This window comes from Neopsephotus bourkii, unplaced genomic scaffold, assembly GCF_033783945.1.
Source record: "Neopsephotus bourkii isolate Nb327-2 ecotype Australia unplaced genomic scaffold, CSIRO-AGI_Nbou_v1 NB_1630, whole genome shotgun sequence".
NCBI lineage: Eukaryota > Metazoa > Chordata > Aves > Psittaciformes > Psittacidae > Neopsephotus > Neopsephotus bourkii.
In genome coordinates, this window is record NW_026902105.1 from 11454558 (window position 1) to 11471758 (window position 17201).

The following is a 17201-nucleotide window of genomic DNA, read 5'->3' on the forward strand; positions in this document are numbered from 1 at the left end:
TTGATGGAATAAATAATCCCTACTACAGTAAAAGTGGGATATGGGGCTGCAGGACTGCGAATAGCTCAGCAAGTTCAGCAGGCTCATAATTCAGAAACCCAAGCAGGCCACCTGCATGGCTGGAACATTGATTTTGGGTTTTTTTTCTGTTGGCAAGAGCTGGTGTGCATTAAGAGCCTCTGAGCTCTGCAGAAGCAGTTATGTGCTGTACCCAGCCACTGCAAATCAATCCTAAAGGACCAAAAAGTTGCCTCCCACCCTTCCTTGGCTCATGGTAGGATATGTGAGCTGCCACATTACAATTAGAGGCCAGTTCAGGAGAAAATTTTGTCCCTCTGATTCAAAATGCATCACCCGGCCCAGGACAGGACCTTTCTTCTGGTTTTTGGCAGCCGAGATGCACAGTCGCCTGGATTTAACAAGTCCCGGTGCATGAGGAGAGCTGCAGGCATGCGGTGGCTCCGTGCTCCTGGTGGTGATGCAATCTGCCTCCCTGCTCATCAGTCGAGTCAGATTACCTTGTGTTCCACTGGAGTCAGAAGGGTGCTCAGGACAGTTACTGCAGCTTAGCTCACAGGCAGAATGTTGTTAAATCTCAGTATTTAACTGCAAGGAGGAGTCTGTTGGTTGAGTCTGTCCCAGCCTGTTCTTTAGGTTGCAGGTCCCTAAGAGCAGATGTTGCTTTTATTCAGAGCTTCATTATGTAATGTGATTTACCACCCATATTGCATTAAAAAAGGTGGGTCCTTCTAAGTTTGCATCTAATTTTAAGGTTCTTCTGCTCTAACTCACATGGGTTTTGCCCAGGCTGGGAGGGACACAGTACCTCTATCCATCTGAGAGTGCAAAGTAAGTCTCCTGTTCTGCTGCCAGAACATCTATCTTGGTGCCTGCAGCTGCTGTTGGCGACTTTCCTACTGATATTAGTGGAGCAGGTTTTGTTCTTAAATTTGCAGTCCATGTCCCTAAGGAATACTCTAGCTGGAAACTCTGTGGTGGTGTAAAAGGCTTTTTTGCTGACAGCTGCAGTGGACCAGTAGTCTGGAGGCAAAGCTGGTGGCCAATAGCATTTCCCAGCAGATACTGTGCTATTTATTGGAAGGTATTAAAAGCACTGTGTGCAGGATGCTGACTTTAAAAGTGTGACCACTGTAAATACATCAGCTGGAGCACGAGGAAGGAAAACCCTTCCAGATCCAAGTTTAATGATCAGCTATTCCAGTGAGCATAAAACTTGCGTAAGAGCTTATCTCTTTCTGTTGAACATCCAATTACTGCAGCAAAATTAATTCCAGATAATACAATTGAGGTTAACTTAATGGAGAAAAAGCATGGAAAGCTTTTTTTGAAGGGGATGTGTTGTGTTCATCTGTATATCTACATGCATTACGGGAAGGACATAAGCTCTGGTGTGGGAGGGTAACGACACATGGGGCCTAACAGAGGTCTCATCATGTGTCTGTGGAAAATACGTATCATCTAAGGCTGTGAGCGTAGCGTAGGAGAATTAGGAAACCTTGAACAGGTGACAGCTGATTAAACAGCTGAGTTTTTAGATCTCAAAGCTGTTTGAAATGCAGAGATACATTATAGGACAGCTACCTACCTTAAATTGCTTGACCCCAGTCTTTTCCACCCATTCCCAGGCACTGAAGCTTACCTTGTACAAAGCTGTTATTGTTTAGCCTGTGCAGAAACAGCCTTTGTCATCATGTTGGAGCCTAACTCCTCCAGCTAAATTAGATCATTGTGGCAGTGCAGGCAATATACAACCCTGCAAGCCAAAATGTAAATTTATTACTTTTCCCATAAAACTCCTTTCAGACTGTTTTTGGAACAAGCCTTCCTGCTGTCTTTCGAATAGAGCATTTAAGGAAGAAAGAGAAGGTAAATTCAACTTAAAATCTTTAGACCCAAGATCAGCCCCAAAGCGTTCGTGTCATTATAGTCAGAACCCACCACCTTATCTTCTGGTGTGGTTTCACTGCAGCTGAGTGCTTACAAGAGAGGCTGATACCATGAGAACAGTTGATCCCTTTTTCACCCTTCCCTGGTGCTGGGATTTGTGCAAGTTTACATTGAAATGTACTTCTAAAGGAAAGTCAACTGGGGATACCACTCAACTCCCTAATCTTGATGGATCTTCAAAGTCTTTCCCCATCCCAGTATCCAGCCTTATCTGGACATAAACAGAGAGATGCTCAGTGCATCTCTGGGCCATCTTCCTCACATGGTCAGACTGTACAATCATCAGCTGCTTCAACAGCGGAAGTTGGAGTAAAACCATAATGGATGAAAGATTTGTAGGCTGTAAAGAAGGGACAAAACACAAAGTGCAGATGGATGCTATTCCCAGACAGAAGAGGAGTGTGTGTGGGAGTCAGTTGTGCTCCCTGTTAATCCTCCTTCCCTAGGGTGCATGGGGTCTGGATGGATCTTCCTGAGGGGTCTTGGGTAAAGACCTGAGACCTTGGATGATGCCAGCTATCCATGTATTTGTGCACTATCGCACACTGCCAGAAAAACCTCGGTTCCCTCTAGAAAGGGGAACCTATTTCTTCTCCTACCAGGGGCTGAAACACAGAGAGCAGAGCATTACTGCGCTTATCTGACTAAGCTGACGTAATAGGCTTCAAATAAGTAAGTCCGAGACAGACAGTAATTGCAGTAACATGGGCTTAGTGGTGAAAATGCAGGTGGCCACAGGTATGCCCCAGCTGCGAAGGAGGGAGGGCATTGTCCTCTCCTTTGCTTCTCGCCACATAGGGCTCCATTCTATGATTTACAATTGTAGCTTGATTGGCACTGCAGACCTGAACCAACAGATGAAACGGAACCTGATAGCCCATCTCTGCTCTATAAAATAATATTCCAAAAATATCCCCCTGTTCCCCAGGCATGGAGAGCACAAAGGGCAGTAGAGGACATCACCTCCCAAATTCCCACTCCGTCTCTTTCCCCTAGCTGTAGACATGTCCTGACTGTCCATACAATGTGCCTAAATATTTCTGTTGTTAACAAAAGAAAGGAAAAAGGGAAAGGGGTATCCTCTATCAGCAGGTAAAATGCCTGGTTGCAATGCTCGCCGCAGCAAAAGGTTAAATTCAACTTTATCATGTTTTCATGAAGTGTCTGCTTTCCAGGGAAACTCTGGGTTTAGAAATGTGAGGGGTTCACTGCTGTCATGTTACCTCAGTGTACCCCGGAAGGCAGGATCTTTGTTTCTCTGGTTTTCAATCCTTTTCTATGGGCTGTCATCAGCCACAGAAGGTCTTCTGTGGTGCACCAGCACCAATGAGTCTTGTAAAATACCATTTTCCTTCTCCGGGAGGACAGAATTCAGTGCTTCCTGGGGTTTTGGTCTTTGCCAATGAAATGACCCATACAGCTGGCAGCATAACGTCTGTTAAGTACAGGTCCTGTAATGTTTAACAGGAATACAAAAAAGTCATCACTGGAGTTAAGCCTCTTCACATGTAAAACTCATTTTCTGACCAACCACATGCATGGGTTTAATTTACTTTATCCTGCACAGACTATCAGCATCAGTGAGTCTGGTAGCAAGCTGTTGTTTTTTTCCCCTAGAAAAGCAACACAGAGATGATGCACAGGGTCAGGGCTGGGACAAACCAACCTGATGCAGAGGACATCCAAGAGGACACAGAAACGAGCCTGCACGTAAAAGCTTTAAGTGGTGCAACACGATTCCTGCAATTAAACTGACACAGTATCAGTGAGATCATTGATCTGATTTGCTGGGCGAACAGAGGAGGGTGAAAACTGAAGTTGGCAGATACCAGAATTTTGGCCCAGGATTTAGTTCTTGAACTGAATTCCTAGACTAAAGTACAGCTCTGAAGGCTCATCCAGTAACTGGTTGATTCCTTCTGCTGGGAAGTGATACAAGACATCACTTTTACCAGTGAACTGGATGGATGTCTCTTCTCAGAAGTCACTGTTGTGAACTTCAGAGGCATTGTGTTATGCACAATATTCATCTCCATGGCCTGTTGGATGAAAATACTCTATCTATAATAATAAGGTAATTGGCTGTAATTTAGCATATTGAGCAATATGACCTCAGAAGTCATCAGAGAGCACAATGGAGGATTTAGCCCCTAGTACAGGCAGTCATGGCATGTGTTTTAGTGGTGCAGGTAGCACTAGAACTGCCCCCTCTTGAACAAAATGCATTATTATCCCAAGCATGCAGTCGGCATGGATCCACCAAGACCAGTATTTGGAGCCAGAAGAATCCTGCAGGCCCTCCATTAAACGTTCCAGCCAACTCTCTTCTTCCCCTCACAGATAAAATGCCCTGCAGAGCTAACGGTAGAATTTGGCTCTCAAAGCTAGAAAGCTCCAACTGTAGCCAAAGTAATATCCTAAAATAGAAAGAAAAATGAGACACGAGAAATGTTGTTTTCCTCTTTCAAAAGTTTCTTCAGGAAGTTAGCAGTGAGAAAACACTAAAATAGCTCTTTCCCAGTTACCTCTCCTGATCTGGTCATTGCCTGAAATGCTCAAAAGATCCCTCATCCTAAGGTCCGAAGGGACCTTGATTTCATGCCTGTGGCTCTGGTGTCACTGGCAACCACCTTAAGGTAACTGAGCTCGGGATTTGGGCTTTCTGTATGAATCAGTTCTAGGAAAGCTGACAGCTACAGATCCCTGTGTTTTTGTTCTGATGAAAACAGCCCAAAGATCTAAATTTAACAGTTGATTTCACAATGCTCATTTTTGCTTGTAGGTAAAATCACCCTTGAAAAATAGCTTATAATAGGAAGAGGTATAGTCTCCGGACACTGGAAAAGCAAACCAGAAAAGCAAACAGGACACATTTATCCTCATTCATGATTTCGATTGCTGCTAATAGAAGCTTTCTCCTCCCTGCTTGGGATCTTTGGATGAATACTGTGAATAGAAATAATGTGAGTTACTGAAGAGATTCATAATTCCTGACCCCATTTCAGAGGAAGACATAGCACATATCTGTGGTGTTCGGGTCAAGTGAAACAACGCCTGTAGATCAAATCTGTGATGCAAATGTTTTTTTCACATGAGGAAACCAGACAGAATGCTTTTCCAAGATGAAAAAGACTTCTCTTCATGCACACAGTTATCCTGATGTATTTCTCCTTGTAGACAAGTTATCACTATTGCTTACCCCACAGTCACATTACTACACTTCAACAATGTAAAAAGACCATGGAGTAGATGTAAATACAATTCATAGTTGAAGAATGGCATAAATCACCTACACGTTATGAGGCAACTTACTGTAAATGCGAGTGGGGCCTCTACAGTGAAAATCTGCTCCCAAGAGTGACAAATGGCATCTTCTGCTCAGCGCTTTGTATTTGAAACAAGGTCTGCTTTCAAATAAGCCAGGATGGATACCAGAGAGTGACCTGCGTCCTGCTCCTCCTCGTGCCTTGTCAGCAGTTCACTGGGTTCCAGCCATGCAAATTCATGGAAGAAAGGAAGGTGTACATGTGTCCTTGGAAACACAGTTTTTATTTGGGAACATCCTGAACCGCAGAGGCCAGCAGCATTCATCATTCCAGCACTTAGGAAAAGAGTCACTGCACTTATAAATTGAACATGGCAGAGACCAGCCACTACGAGAAACCACACAGAGGCTTCTATAACATAGAGTAGCATGTTTAATAATATAGAGTAGCATTGCCCCTCCCTGAAAATAGCACACTCACTATGGCTTAGTACCTGCTTTTGGCCATGTCCTACTAATCCAGGGGTGACAGAGGTGTCCCCTCTGCCAGTGCAAGTGAACACCTGCATGGAGACCCCTAAAGAGTCAGTTGGGAAATGGGTACCAAGAGCACAGGTATGGCCCAGGCTGCCCTCCCGGGCCATGTCCTGGACCTTCTCTGTTCTGGGTTCCTTGGGGTGTCTCCTAGGCTGGTAGGATGCTTGAGCATCCTCATCTTGCACTTCCTTGGAGGTGGTTGTCCCCAGAGCCATGTGCCCACTGCAGCCCACCCCCTCTGTGAACATCCTCTTTCCTGGAAAGGCTCCTCCTGCATTCCCCAGGGGAGCTGTGTCAGGAGGGCTGGTGCTGCAATGTGGATGTGGCAGGCTGGGTGCGGCCAGGCGAGCCATACTCATGGCAGAGGAATGTGCCGTGCTGCCCGGGGCTGCAGGGTGTGCTGTGGGCAGCTCAGCGCTGCAGTGCTGTGTGCCCTGTGACATGTGAGCAGGCAGTGTGGCATGCAGCTGCTCGGCAGCTATTGGTGAGGCACAGCCAGGGAAGCGGTGCGCTGGTGTCAAGCACGATGTGTGCTCAGGTGTGCAGCTGCATGGGCCGTGGGGCTCTACCCAGGCTTTCCTCTCTGTCCCTGATTGTAACTAGCTCCCTGGGAGAGGCAGGGCTTGATAAGCTTCATTAGGAGGAGCTGAAGGAGGGATGATGATTGCTCCATGGTTAGGTCTATGCAGCAGTCCCACCCCCTGTTGCCGTGCTCCATCCTGCCCCCTTATATCCCACTTCTGCTTCAGGTCCTCAAGATATAAACAGCAATAAAAATAACTCTTTATATATCGTTCCTTAACCTCGATCATGCCAGTCCCTTTGGTTCAGAGTGCACCGCAGCTTCTGTAAGTCTGCCTTGTGGCTGCCTTGACTGGAGTACCTCCTAATACTCCCTGGGCTCAAACTTGGCACTACTCTTTGGGCTTGACCCTGCCTTGCCCTGTTCATGCTCACCTAAGAGGAGAAGCTCTTTCTCTGTTGGGCCCTTACTCTTTCCTTGGGGGACAAATTCTTCCCACTCTGATGGACTTTGTGTCTGCCTTGGAGGACCCACAGGCTCAGGTCTGAGCTCGAATCTCAGGCAGCTCCAGGCTGCCATTGACTGCCTCTTTACGGTCTTGGAGTCTGAAGTCACTTGACAGAGGAGCTGTAGTTTCACCTATTCCTTGTGCTAAAGCTACAGTTTCATTCTCCCACACAGCCTGAGGTGAGGCTGTTAATGACAGTTTAAAACCACGAGACCCCATGGTACAAGAACTGGTTTTGTTTACAAAGGCCTGCTCATCAGCTGGAGTTAATCAGTTCAGCATCAGTTTAGCACCAGTGAGGCTTTGTTGATTTGCACATGCAGAGGATTTGGCCTCAGTGCCAAGTCCATATTATTTTACAGCAGATAATGAATGCAGCATGTTGTGATGTTGTGCTTGCTTTTCCTATCCTTCTCTGAAGCTCCAGTGTTACTGACCTGAAAGCATTTTCCCACTATTAAACTTTCAGTCAGGATATAAGTCCGTTTTAAGATGCTGAACACCACATGATGCCTTCTCTTTGTGTGGGAACAGCTCTGCTGTACCAGGAGGAGGTGTGATTTTGACTTATGGGATAGAGATTCCTTGTGGTACTGACTCATACTCTGTACGTTTGCGCTCATTTTCACATCTTCCTCCTGATCCTGTTTTAGGCTGTGTTTCCATTACTCCTCCACCCTGGGGGAGGAATCCTCAGCCAACACTGCTCTAACCCGGAAACCACAGAGGATGAAAAGACCTTTCATAGCAGTAATGATGCCATGTTCGTCTCCTCTGCAGCTGCATTCTGAAAACAATAGATCAGGAGGCAAAGTCACCACCCACAAGCAGAAGTTGCAGCTCTGCAGCCATCGGGGACTGGTGCAAGTGAGCCTAATGCAGATGCCAGAGAACATACTTCCTATTGACACCAGGGAACAACAAGAACCGAAACTATAACCTAATCAGGGGTGAGAACAATGTCTGTTTTTGCATATTTAGCAAGAATAGGCTCAGGCCATGAGCTGAGAAATAGCTTTGCCCACTCCCTGAATCTTCATATGTGTGTAATCAGCTGTTTGGGTCAATCTATTGTAAAGACCATGGAATGTCTGCAAAAAAGGTGGTGAATGCACTTTTACTTCTAATACCTTGATAGATACCCATGCCTATGCATGTATTGCAGCTCCAGTGTCCATGCAAGCTTCCCTATAAAACAGGGAGGAAGACATGTGGAAGCACATCCAGCAGTTCCGTGAGTGAGTTGTTTAACACAAAGTGTAGAAGAACAAGTTGAAGGCTATGCACTGATGACCTCTTTTTACTACAGTGTATTGCTAGGCCAGGTTCAGCTGTGCATTTCTGGGCTGAAGTGTTCCTTGGGTCTCGCATTTCCAGCATGGACAGCACTTTTGAACTGGCAAAGGGTACGTGATTGACATCAGACAGAAGGCTTGATTTTATCAAGGCTTTGGCATGCCACTTGCTGGAAAATCTATTCCGATAAGTGCGATCCAGTGTTATTAAATGTGGCACAGAAAGGTAAACTAAGTCCCTGCCAAGGAACTGCTGCTCTGGACTTGTTTGCTCTCTGTTCGTATAGGCAGGCCTGATGTCAGTCATCAATGGGAAAAGGTCAGTGGGACTAGGAGAGGTCTGGCTCCATCTGGCTTTAACATCTAAAAGCCCCAGTCACGTAGCAGAGTGTAATCCTGTAAACTTAGTATGTAAAAATCCAGCTCTTCCTTCTCTTGGACAGGCTCAAAAGCATGGATTGGAGGTAAACTATGACATAAAGTTGAATGGTATTTCATGCGTTCTTTATATGTTTGTGCCAACACGAGGGGTAGGATGGTGGGGGAAAAACTCAGTGTCCAAGTGAGACACTAAAACACTTATGGAAAGTCTTCCTGAGCTTCCCCAGAGACTGTATTTCAAACCCTGTGCTAATTGTTTTCTTCTTGACATGCTATGAGTTCACTCTCATAGCTGTCTGTGGCTTCATAATCTCCTCTGGATTGCAGTGCTCTGCTTGGATCTCTGTCACTGCCTCTGTATGACCTGTCCTTTGCCAGGCAGAAACCTGCAGGGTCACACAAGGTACCTGGGCTGAGCTGGAGACATGGGCATGAAACCTGCAGGGTCACACAAGGTACCTGTGCTGAGCTGGAAACATGGGCATGGGTTATTTCTTCTGAGCCGAGTGGGCCCCTAAAATAAGGACCTCATTTCAAACAACATTTGGCGCAGCAGAACGCGTTTGTCTTCTCCAATGTGCGAGGTAGGGAAGAGCTATTTTTTCCCCTGACATGGAAAGGAAACAGGAGAACTGAGACACCAACACCCACGACTGTGAAGGTTTTTAAGCACTTGTTGGGATCTGCACATCGTGGCCAAGTGGTTTGTTGATCGTCCCACACAGCCTGGGACAGCAGGTGCCTAGACCCCGTGTTTCCAACGTCCTGAGGTACAGCCCTTATCGCAGGGTCAGGTTTCTCCAGAGCTCCTTGAGGGACCAATCCTAGGAAAGGGATGATGCTGCGTGTGCCAGTTTCCCTGCTGATTTCCATGGGTTAAATCCCTGCAGACAGTTTTCCACCCCATTGCCTCAGCAGAGGCTGCTCTCAGCACCGCTCATCCCTCGTGGGTCCCACCTGTTACTCCAAATCTGGCTGCATTTCCTCATCTTCCCTGCATCCCCATTTCATCTTCTGTAACTACATCGCTGTGCCCTCTTCCCTCCTGCTATGTAGAAACTTGGGCAGTCACATGGGGATGTATGGGGTCACTTGTACTCCCCTGACCCTGTAAATGTAGAGGGGTCAGTTTATTTCCAGAAAGTATGGTTTACATATTGTTTTCCTTTCATTATTTCATATGTCAGCTGGAAGGGCTCTGTTCACTGCCTTCAGCAACTGCAAGTAAATACTCAACCTGTTTAGGAAAACTTAACTCTAGAGACCTAGAGAAATCTTCGGATGCTGATGAACTGTGTGTGACCCTCTGAAGAGAAACATTAGCTTAAAGTATTAGTAAATGTTTCTTAGTGAAGATAAAAGAATATTAGAGAAAATATACAAGGCTTCAGTCAGAGGTCCCTGTGCAGCCCATTTCCCATTGAAATCAAATGGCCAAAATGAAGAGGTCAGCAGAAGTTTGCTTGAATTCACATTGAAGAAAACAAGGAGAGTGCTTTGCTTACTCCAAACAGTGCTGTTATCAAGAGGATCTTGGCATAACAGGCCGATGCCAGGATTTTCAAACACAGTTAATTGGTTTGCTTGCTTGCTTTGAAGCATGCTGAGCAGAACTGCTTTTGAGAAGGTATGAGAAATAGTGGAGCACCAAGGAACCCCCATGCTAGTCCTGGGGGACTTAACCAACACCCCAAGGCTGCTTTGAAGCATTTGATCCATTTACTGTCAGATCAAACTGCAGGGGATAAATGAGGGGATTTTCACTTGGAGAAGCACAGATGAAGTGTGTGCTGTTTCACAGAGTCATAGAATGGTTTGGGTTGGAAAGGACATTAAGATCATTCAGTTCCAACCTCCCTGCCATGGGCAGGGACACCTCACACTAAACCACGTCACCCAAGACTCCCTTCAACCTGGCCTTGAACACTACCAGAAAGTCTTCTAAGTCTTCTGGGTTGTCAGGTTGAGCACCTCCATTGCTCTGTCTCCTTTTGTGCCGAGGCAGGCACGTGAATGCCGAAGAATGGAGATGCCTCATGTTAGTTTAGGATTTCAGGGTAAGTTGATCTTACCAAGAGTGGTGGGGAGTGCAGGGACCTAAGGAGTTGTGCTTGGAAGAAAAGGTTGAAGGACTCGTGAGGTTCATAGTGCTACTTGGGAACTGGATACTCAAGTACTGCCAGTTCCTAGATCAGCTTAAAGTTAATAGAGTGATGGCGGATGCCCAAACATTCTTGTAATCCTACATTTGCAGGCAGTTTTCAGAACAGAACAGACAAAATAAAAGGTTTTTTTAGAAACAACACACCCTGCAGGTCTCTGTCCTTGCCACTGGGTGTATGAAATTTGAAATACAGAAAAAACCCCATATAAATAACATAGTTGGAGAACCTTGAAAGTAGCAAGAATGTGTGAGACTCTGATGCATTTTTGTCCTTTTAAAATAAAACAGATGCTGAGGGGAGGCTATAAGAAGGCGTCTCAGAAAGACTGGTGCAAAAACATTGGAAGAACTGAAAAACTTGCTGTTTTCCAAGAGAACAAGCAAGGAAGTGGTCCTACAGACTGTGGGTGTAGAAATGCATGTTATGGAAATGCCATGTTTTGGCATGATCTGAAATTGCAGACCTGGGAATGAAATGAGTGCATGGAATGCTCCATACATCAGTACTCTGAGTCTGAAAAGAAGTTTCAGCTGAACCCAAAGGGATGATTTTAATATCTGCAAGCTTACTTGGGAGATTGCCTCCAAGATGAAGAGCCCTTGCTTGAGTAAAATCATTACTAGTCCATGGGTACGATCAGTCTGCAAACACTACAAGTGCCTGCGTCCTTTTCATAAGGCCTGTTTTCCCAGTGGGTCTGTAACTCCATATTCAATCCATTCTTGATGTCTGTGGAAAGCAGTGTACAAAAACATACTGCAGGAAAATGAGGTGGTCGTTAACTTCAGCCCTGTTCTTTACAAAAGGCTTTTCCTAGCATTGGTAGTCTTTAAGGGAACATTTAGGGTTTTTTTGGGGGGGTGTGGGGTGGATAATCTCCACCAAACCCAGATCCACGTTCATTTTATAAGTCTTTGTACTTATCCAACCAATTACCAGTTCATTTAAGAACATCATCATTTTCACTTAAAAGCACTTTTTCTGTAGGTGTGGTTAATTCCCAAATAGCAAGTGGCTGCAGCAGGATGGCACAACAGCAGTCTTTGGCAATTCACAAGAGACTGCATTTTTCAGGCTTTGGTGGATTCATTTGCAATGCCCTTGTGCCATTGGTATTATCCTTACTTTCAAGGTGTGACAGTAGAGACACAAGTAACATTTTACCCACAATCAGCACGTCACATCCTATATTACTTGCCTGATTATGCCACGTAACTCCACTGCTGATACACACTGACAAACTATGTCTACCATTAGTGACAAGCAAGAGTAAAGTATGAATTAAAGCAAGAGATGACAGACAGAAAGTCCCCTGTAAAGAAGAGACTTGTTTCCACAAGGGTGCAAATCCGATTTGTACCTCTGAGTTTCCCCCATTCCATGCAGTTCTGTGGGTGCCAGGGAAGTTCCACCCATGTGCAATGTAGGGAGACCAAGGTCTGGCTCTACAGACATGCTTTGTACTGTCCTGAATGCGTAACTTAATCCTGCGAGTAGTTAAAATGCAAAGCAGTGAGGATAATGCAGTTTTGAGTTTCTGTCTTTTTGACTGTTTTGGACAAAATTCCTCTTGTTTCCAAGGAGTTAACTGAGAGCAGATCTCAGTATTCTCCTCCCTAGAGTTTATTATGAATTTATAAAAAAGTAATAAAATCCAATCCCTTCAGCTATGAAAATTACCCTCATTTGTATATAAATAGGCTTAACCTCTTAAACTGTGTCAGATGCTGCTGATTCACCAATCTGATCTAGATCTTCACATGGTCTCTGCTCCTACAGCTCCAGGGCAGATGAGTCACACTGTTCGCAAGTGCCGTATCCCACCGAGCCTGGCAGTACCAGGATTCTGCTAGCAGTGTGTCTGCTGATGTCTACTAAAACCTGGGCAGGGATTTTCTCCTGATCAAGCTGAGCTCACCAACACCCTGCAGCCACAAAGCACTATGTGGCATTTATGTGAAAATCCATGTATTTTCATTAGTCCAGCCTCAAATCAGCAGAGCAGAATGTATTCCAGAACCAAATGTGATAAAGGCAAAACCTCACTGATCCATGTAATCACTTCCCCAGCTGCATTTCCCTTCCCTGGTGACAGTGCTAGGAAGACTGGCCTGCACTACTTTTGAAATTGCTCTGTAAATGTGAAAGGGAAATGCCAAAGTATTTTCAATTATCTAAACGGCTTTTTTAGTTTATTCCTGGAAATCAGGGAGCCCTGAGCTGTCTGAATGTTCCCTCACTCTATCATGCATTTGTGTTTAAAAGCAGGAGGGATCCACTTTCGCAGTTGCATGCCCATTCCTAGAGTTGTCCCAAACCTTTTGCTACCTTTCCTGGGGGACTGGAAAATCTAGATGCTGAAAACCAGGCTAAAGTCTGTTCTCCTAGGTATGTTTTAGGGTAATGATGCCCTTCTGGCAATGGGGCACCTGGGGACAGAAGAGGTTGGTGCAGCCACGTGTTGCATGAGTTTCCAGGAACCCTGGGCCTTGGCACTTGCTTGATGGCATTTGTGTGCTGATCTGTGGGAATGGCTGTGGACCAGGAAGCCACAGGGAAGAGCTGATTTTTCTGTTTTGATCCAGGTTATGGCATAAGGTGTTGCTCTCGCCTAACAAATGAGCTGTATGCTTTGAAACTCCAGCTGATGATGCACTGAGTATCATCTATGCCCTCTGCTCTGAATCTCTTGTAAGCTCTTTGGAGTAAGAAAGGACTCATGTATTTTATGCTGCCATCACAAATAACAGACTCTCGGCTTTAAATCTGTGACTGACTGTGCATGTCACATTTCATGCCATTAAAAACATAAGCTCAAGCTTGGAAGGGTGAACATGCTTTTGGCTTCTCTGCCATTTGTATTTCAGTCTGCAGACACCACTTCTCTCACAGCGTGTTGCTGTTTTTCTCTTGAGAAGATTTCCAGGGCCCTCTATTCCTGGAGGAGAAGCAGACTCCGTTTACTGACATTTGTTCCAAGTTATAATGAGCAGAAACACAACTCTTGCAGGCTTAAAACAGAGTCTCTCAGCTCAAAGTCTTCAGGGATTCAGCCAGCATCTCCCAAGCCCAAAGACTGCCCCCTTTGAAAAAGGTCTGAGCTAGCCATTAAGTATCAGTGTCATGAAGAATGTCCATAGGACCTCTCTGCTTTCCTCCTCAGTCAAGGCTTGAGCTAGTGCCCAACTGCTGGGAGTCTTCTCCTCAGGATGCCATGGCTATGTGTGCATTGCTTGAACAAGCATGGGTGAGTCCGTGCCATGGGTAGGGGGAATTTGCAATCCCATTAATGCCTAATTCAGGTGCAAGCTCCACTGCAAGGGAGTCCCAGGATCAAAACATGGCCTGAAGCAGATGGAGGCACCATTGACACAGCCTGGGTGATGAGGAGCCTTTCCGTGCTTTTGCACAGGATGAACCCCACATCAACACCTTGGAGAGGAATTGTTCTCTGCCATCAGCTTCCTATCTGTGAGCCTCCGTGCATGGCAGGGGAGTCTCTTCTGGTGGCTCATCCCTTTGCATGCCACAAAGGGATGCTGTCCTGCCAGGTAGCAGGGGGCAATAGCTATGTGACCCTTGACCCGCTGGGCTGGCTCTCCATGTCACATGTGCCATGGTCCTCAAGCCAGAGGCAAAGTTTTATGAACAGGGGCCATATTCTGCAGGGCTCAGGCTGTCTCCAAGAGTAAGAGTCCTACCCAGGGAACCGATAAACACAACAGTGTTTGAGCCTCTGGTACTCTTTAATGTCATCTTCACGGAAATATACGTGTCATAACAACATAGAGCAGGCATAGTTCCCTTCCTTTCAATCTGCTTGGTGCCAGGGTCCACGTCATTTCAGCATCAAAACAGATCCAGCAAGTTCATGGTCACTTTGCTCTCCCAAGAACTGCCTTTTTTGCCCCCTTGGTTTGTACTTGTCTCTAGTCTTCCTCACCCATCAGGGGATGTCACGTACTGTTGTGGTTAACATGTAATTTTCACTGGAAGCCCTTGGGAATTGGGCCCTTATCTCCACATACCATGCACATCAAAATGGTTTAATCAACCCTATTAATTCCAGGGCTTGCTGCTGCTCTGGACAAAACACTGCACTTTCCCAGCACTGAAGCTTTGTAGCCAAGTTTCACGTTGCAGCACTCTCCATGCAGTTTGTTCTCTGCTCCTCTGGACTGGCCCTGTTCCCCTGCAGTGACCTGGCTCTCATGGAGAGGTGTCAGGGCTCTGCTCTAAGGCTCAGACTGGTTTTGACTGATTTACCACAGCAGGAGCATCCTATCAGCTTGAAACTCTGAACTTGAGAACCCTTGGTGCTATTTCGTGGCCAATTCCTAACATGGGTGCAGGGCACCTGCAGAGCACATCTGCCCAGTTGCGTGGCTGGAGAAGGTGTCCAAGAGCAGGGAGAAACCTTGGAAGACCAGGGCAAAACTCATAGGATGCCATTACAGCTGTGGCACTGGAGGACCTGAGGAAGGTGCCAGGCCTTAGCCCTTGTCCCAGCATGCCTGCTTTAGGGAGGGGTGGTGGGATATGGCTTATTCATCAGAAGACACAGCCTGATCAAGAAACAACCTTCAGAAGACTAGAAATGGGAGGATTAGATATAGGAGGGTGGTTTATAGACATCTTCCTGGCCAGATGAAGAAATGGACCAGGTTCTGACAGCTTTTTCCACCTGCACCAGTGTTTTACCCCCTGATTCACCCCCAGTCTGAAGACAAATATTTCCAACAGCTGTGGGGATGCCTGGTGTTTAAAGCATCCACCAAAGAGCCCAGGGCTGCAGGAGACACGCTGCTCCTTGCTCTTCTCAGAATGGGGTCTTGCAACACGAAAGAAGCGCAGGCAAAGCAAGAGCCCCAGGGAGAGAAGTGACAAGCGGCAGCTGGCGCCGGTGGGTGACTGCCGAGTGACAGAGCAGTTGGGCTCCTCACTATGCTGCTATTTTGGAAACTTCAATAAACACAAGAGGCCAGATCAATCTCTCAGTGCTCCAGCACAAGCCTTGAGGAGCCCTTTTCACTCCATTGCAGCCTGAGACACCCGTTTGCCCTGTGCTCTGCTTGGACCCTGGGCAAACTCATCAAAATAGCCATTGAAATCACTGTTAGCACTTTATTAATGAGCAGGTTTTAGCTCCTGTAGATTGCACCAAGGAATTCATGCTCATTTGTGCCATGGAGAATATGACTGTTTGAGGCCTGTGTGGGAGCTTTCAAGCAGCTGGAAAAAGAGTATAGATGTTTATATTTGTAAAAAGGGATTGGTTTTGCCACTGTCAATTATTAATGGCTCTCAGGTCAGGCTAAGGAACAATGCCAGGGATAAATTACCCTGTACGCTATTCATATATGCTCTCCCCATTGTTTCCTTCTCAAGTAGAGGATTCACCCCACAGTGAACTCCTCGGCGTTAGGAAAAAAAAGGGACTGACAAAGCAACGAACTCCAAGTGCCCGTTTATTTATGCACTGACATCGTCCCTGCTCTGTCAGGTGTGTTTAATCGAGAAGAACCAGGAAACGCGTTGCGATTATAAACACATTACTGCACAAGGAGGAGGCTGCCCTCGGAGAGGATCGGATTGTTTGATAAATGGTTACAGTGAGAAAACACAGGCTTAACCTACCAAGCTCTTTGCTGAGATCAAAGCAAGGCTGCCTGCCACCGCAGCCCGCCCGTGCAGCAGGATTCAGCTCTGAGTTTGCAGTGGGGGAAGTGGAAGAAAGTTAAAAAGAAAAAGAATTTCCTCCTTTCTTTTTTTTCCTTTTTTTGCCTGAAGCTTTTCCCCCGTTATAACAAATGACTCAAACATTAAATATTTGCTGTTAAAAATTAATAGAATTAGTGAAGAACCCAGCTGAGAACACAATAATTAGGACCCGCTCCAAAGCCCCTTGCTGAAGCCCGTGGAGAGACTTATTGTTTTCAGCGGGATTTGGTTCAGGATCCTGGTGAGCTGAAGCAAAGATGGAGTTATGGAATAACCCTGGGAGATGCTGGATCTCTTGCAGTCTTTCCATGTGACCTTGCCCAAACTTGCAAGCATTTATTAGTCGCGAGCACAATGGAACTCAAGGCAGTAATCTGCTGCTGCTGTGGAAAGCAGAAGACCAGGAGTGCTGTAGGTAAGATGCAGAAGGGGTTTATTGCCCTTCTCAGCACTGTGAGGCTGAGTCACGGCCCTGCACTTAAATAAACTAAAACCAAAACAGACAAACTGGAAATTGTCCAGAGGAAAGCAGCAGAAACGATGAGAGGTCTAGAGAACATGACTTATGAGGAAATACTGAAAGGGCTGGGTTTGTTTAGTCTACAGAATTTGAAACATCCTAATAAACTTTAGAGATATAAAAAAATATATGGTATCAAAAAGTGTAACTGATTGCCCTTTATCTGTGTGGGTATGGCGGAAGGTACAGCAAAGATACAGGACAGACAGTATTAAAACCTGTGAGGTTAAAAAGGCACTCACGTGAGTTACTGAGGGAGGGAGCAGTGTGAAAATCTCATGGGAGATTTTCAACGTGTCGGACAAGTACCTGCTGTGA